This window comes from Papaver somniferum, unplaced genomic scaffold, assembly GCF_003573695.1.
Source record: "Papaver somniferum cultivar HN1 unplaced genomic scaffold, ASM357369v1 unplaced-scaffold_29, whole genome shotgun sequence".
NCBI lineage: Eukaryota > Viridiplantae > Streptophyta > Magnoliopsida > Ranunculales > Papaveraceae > Papaver > Papaver somniferum.
The window spans coordinates 4,083,320-4,088,477 of record NW_020639929.1 but is presented as its reverse complement, the minus strand read 5'-3'; positions in this window follow the sequence as shown (position 1 = coordinate 4,088,477).

Genomic DNA, 5,158 nt, shown 5'->3' with positions numbered 1-5,158 from the left:
AAAAAAAAAAAAACAATAAAATAAAATAAAATAAAATCCAAAACCCTCTATTTCTTCTCTCTAAAATTATTCTTCAAAAAAAAAACAAAACCTCATTATCATTAACTAACTTAACTTAATCATTTAACTAACTAATCAATAATTAGAAAGGGTAACTTTGGTATTAACATAAATACCTAGATAAGGGGTGACTTAGGTTTACTTCATAATGATCTCCTAAAATTAAAATGATAGTCCCCCATGAAAAAGGGATGGTTCCCAAGAAACGGTTCTAATTTTGGACATTAACTTGTACAAAGTAGTAACTACACTGACGACCATAATTTTGGGCCTGCGGCGACCTAACATTCGGGACACTATGGATACGATTTAAAGGCGAGCGGCGACCTAACGTTCAGGGCACTTTAGATATGATTTCATGGAGAATTTCCTAAACCAAACTTTGCCCATAATCTATTTATTTACCTCGTAAACTAAAAAAATACATCTATGATCAAAAACCATATTCCAAACTAAAATAAAAATCCAAAACCCAGACTGTTATCAAAAAAATGTGCGTCTCTGGACCAACCACTTCAATCAAAAGTCGAGTTACCTAAACAATACCAAATTATTATCAGCAATGTGCATCTCTGGATCAAAATCCCAGGATAACTCGAAATCAATTACCTCATAGATCAAAAATTGTTATAGTGATTGATCAAGAGGCATACTCGTAATTAAAGTCTCATAAGGAATTTTAGAGTATATTGTCGTTATTATGGTCGACCACTTTAACCAAAAATTGAGTTACCTAGAAAAAATATGATTATTATGGACATCATAGGCATCTCTAAATCGAAGTCTTCTGATAATGCAACATCAATTGCCTCGTAAACCACATTTTATTGTTATGATTAAGAGAAACTATATATACTTGTGACTTGAAATATCAAAATGTATTTTAGAATTTGCTTGGTGGCTCAAATTCGACCACTTTAACCAAAAGCTGGGCTACCCGGGTAAAACTAGATTATTGTCATCACGTACAATATGCATCGATCTCTAAAAAAAAAATCACTCGATAACACAGAACCAATTGCCTCGTATTTCCTATTTTATTATTATGAGTGATCAAAAGCATAGGTACTCGTGACCTAAAATCTAATAAGAATTTTTCGAATTTACTTGGTTACTCAGAATCGACCACTTTAACCAAAATTTGAGTTACCTAAGCAAACTCATGTTATTATCAGCAAAATATACAACTATAGACCAAAATCTCCCGATAACCCGAAGCCAGTTTCCTTGTTAAGTAAAAATTGTTATTGAAATTACTTGGTGACTAAAGATTGACCATCAAAGGTCAAGCTACCTATGCAAAATCAAATTATTATCAGCATAATATGCATCTTTGGAATAAGATCTCCCGATACTAACCAAAAGTTGTATTTGACCAAAAGCCATGCTCGTGACAAATTAAAATCCCGTTAGGAATTCTCGAATTCTTTTTCTAAGTATAATTTGTTTATTTTTAAAGCATTAATTATAATGTTTATGATACACTAGTATGTAACTCGTGTTATGCATACCGGGTATGATGGGAATTGACTGATATTTGGTGTCACAACCTTAAATTTCTTTAATTGTTTGTTGTTAGGCTACTTTTAAGATAGTCATATTGTTAGCTAATAGGATTCCCTAAAAAAATAGCTGGATATAGTTAATAAACTAGGTCAGAAAAGGAAATAAAAACCTAGGTTAAGATGCCTGAGTTAGATATCAGAAAAACTAGTTCTAAATTAAAGAAAGGAATTGCACGGCATGAAGAAAAGTTGCAACTGAAACTAAAAATTATCTAGGGTGACTCAAGACAAAGGCAAGTTGTTTCGTTCTTTACAATGTATTATTGGTAGTATATAATGTTCAATTGTTTATCTTCTTGAAAATCTAGGTTAAGAAGTAGAGATTCTAGGTTAAATTCGTATTGGGTTTTATCTGTGACACCTGAAATAATAGATACTGACTGATCCATACACTGAAACCTAACCATCGGATCATCGTGTTGGTTCAAGTGATCGGTTAGCTGGTGCCTCTACATCCGTTGGTTACCTTGAAATGTATGTTGAAACTTAGTTTAGGTTTGAACTAGTTGGGAGTATTTTTTCCAATAAATAAAATCTGGTGAAACGGGCATTCCTCCTTTCATATGATCCCCGGTGCACTAACTGATACCTTGCTTCAACGACCCTATTGGAAATGATTGAATTGATCAGATCGCTTCAATCGCCTCGTTCATCTTTCTATATTCAGTTCTTTAGCAGCTACCTCTTACCACTCTCTTCCTCATTGATCTGAGACACCAAGATGGGCAAAGGAAATGTCACAACAGACTACCGAATGTGCGCTCTCCTGCTGGTCGAGTCCGATTTTGGATTATGTTATACCTTACTGTAGTCATCACTCAATCAAAATTTCAGATTGATCGGGACAGGTGAGATTACATAAAAGTTTGTATTTCTGAAACTGTTTCTGCAGGTTTTGTATAATTCGGCAGTTCTGAAAACATAAAATTATATAGTTATGCTATATAGAATTCTCTAATATTTTAATGGGAGTAACCTATTTAGGATAGAGTTTGCTGTAAAAATTTCACTTGAATCCGAGTTTGAGAAGTACCCCAAACAACTGATTTTTTCATATGAACATGTAGAAATTCAGTATGAGATGTACTTATAGAATCATTGGTATAATTTAGGTTCTAACTGTTATTATTTAGTTGAAATCTTGGTACAATTCTATTTTGAATCAGATTAGTATTCATGAAGAATGTGACATGTCAAGTTGTGATGTCGATGTAAACTTGCTGGGGTAGTTTCTGAACTATTGTGTACTGAAACAGTCTGTCTGCATTGTGTTGATTTTATGATGCCAAACATTTCATTGTGGTGTATGTACTAAATCTAGACTTTCTGAATTGTCTTGGTGTATGGGTTGATGTTCGATTAAGATTCAAATTCTTATGCAATGATTGTTGCATTTATGTGTGAATCTACTTGCTAATTAAGCGATCAGTAGATGAGGTGTTTCAGCCAAGAGTCAGGGCTGCAATAGGATACAACTTGCTAGAACCTGTGGGCGCTAGATGTAAATGATTATTGTTGAACATGTGCGTATTTCCGAATTTGTGGACTGCCGAAGATAAATGGTATCGTCATTTGTGTCGAATGTTAAACCCATGACCTTCATTTGTTGTAGTTAAAACCTTTAGACGTCTTTATACTTTTGTTACTTATATGTGACCGGTATATATGATGGAATTAGAGTGCACTTGCATTTCCAAGGCTCAGACCTTGTGTTGATTTTCTCTTTCAGGTGGTAGAGTAAACAAGTGATTGATAGACACATTTTTGTGTCCGATTAGTCTCGATTCTATATATGTTAGGGCTCATTTTTGTACTTATTATGGTGTTTTATTTATTTGTAGGTATTTTTGGCCAATAAACATTTTTGGAAAAAATTGGCTCGAAAAGTTGTCGGAAAGCACCTGGAGGACATTTGCTATTCGGACTCTCACTTTGGATAAGGGGTAACCTAATTACTAAGGGGCATCCCATTTCCAGGCAGTTGCTAATCGCACCCCTACTCTGGATAAGGGGCAACCATCTTCAACATTTCAAAAACCAGGTTTTTGGCAGGAAAATAGTGCACTGAAGAACAGTTTTGGCAATCGTGATTTGGAGGAGTTTGAGGTCGATTTAACCTATGATTTTCATAGGATTAACTCCTTATGGGTCTAGGAATCTGATATGGGTTTTTAAATCGATTAGACTGGGCTCAATCAACGGATTTTTCTCACAACAGAAAATATGGAAAGTCACGTGTGTGACCTGTTTTAGGGAATTTTAGAGAGATTAAAGCACTGTAAACCTTCCCAAAGATTTGTATCTATCTAAGGAAGAGTTTAGAATAAAAAGGAAACCTCAGAAACGCGTAGAAATTCTAAAAGAAGAAATTGCCGCAACTTGGCCGTGAAGAGAAGGAAAGAGATGTTAGAAGATTTGGGAGAGTTTTAATCGTTATTTTTGATATAAATAGATGTCTTGGGTCATATAGAAGAGGTGTCGAGAGTTTGGGAACCTAAGGAGAGCCAGAAAAGAAGAAATCAGAGCTTTACCAAACTCTGTTTCTGCTGCTGCTGAAGAAGAAGAACGCGAAGAACATTGACGCACGGGAAACAGTCGCAGAACAGTGTCGTTGTTTAACAGCTGAAGAACATTAAGCTGTGCAGGGCAGTCGTATTCTAGGGTCTTAAAATCAACGACAAAGCAACATTTTTTCTGTAACAGTTCCATTGTAACAGCTGTTTTGCAACACCAATACACTGTTGCAAACAGTCTGTGCTATTACTTTTCAATCTTTTAATCATCTTTTGAGCAACAAACACATATTTTGAGATCATGATTAATATGAGGAGCTAAACCCCATTGCTGAGGCGATAGATGAAGTTATTTTTCCAACAAAAAGTGGTATATTCTATTGTATCTTTTTATTTGCAATAATTATATGATTATTTGGCTTGAACTATCATTGAATATGATTTTTATTCGAGTGATTGTGATCTATTTTGATGGAGTATGATTAGTTTTAAGACTTTTGATGCTTCATACTTGGTATTTACAATTATTACTTTTGAAAATCTACTTGTTGCAATATTTTAGAATCAAATTAAACAAGAAAATTGCATAAATATAAGTATTGGTTTAATCACTTTGAACTTGGAAAATAGTGGAATCTTAGCCTCAGTGTTTCTTTTAGTATTGATATCATCTTTGATTGAGTTTACTATAATTTTTAGTGAGTTATCTATTTTAATATTAGAATTTAAGTCTAATAAATATCCTTCACAAGTCTGAGAATCGAACCACTTTTACCACTATCTACAAATCACATCAATTTTTGGCGCCGCCGACGCGGACTTGTTTTTAGGGTTTTAGATTTATTTTATTTTATTTTTTATTATTTTTGTCTTTTTTTTATGTTTTTGGGTATTTATCTTGTGTCTACAGGTTCTGGATCATAAAGAAAATTGAGCCAAGGAGTTTGGTGATTTCATAAAGACTTGGAGCTAAGGATTAAAGCAAAAAGAAAAGAAAAGAAGACAATTTTATTTTAGACA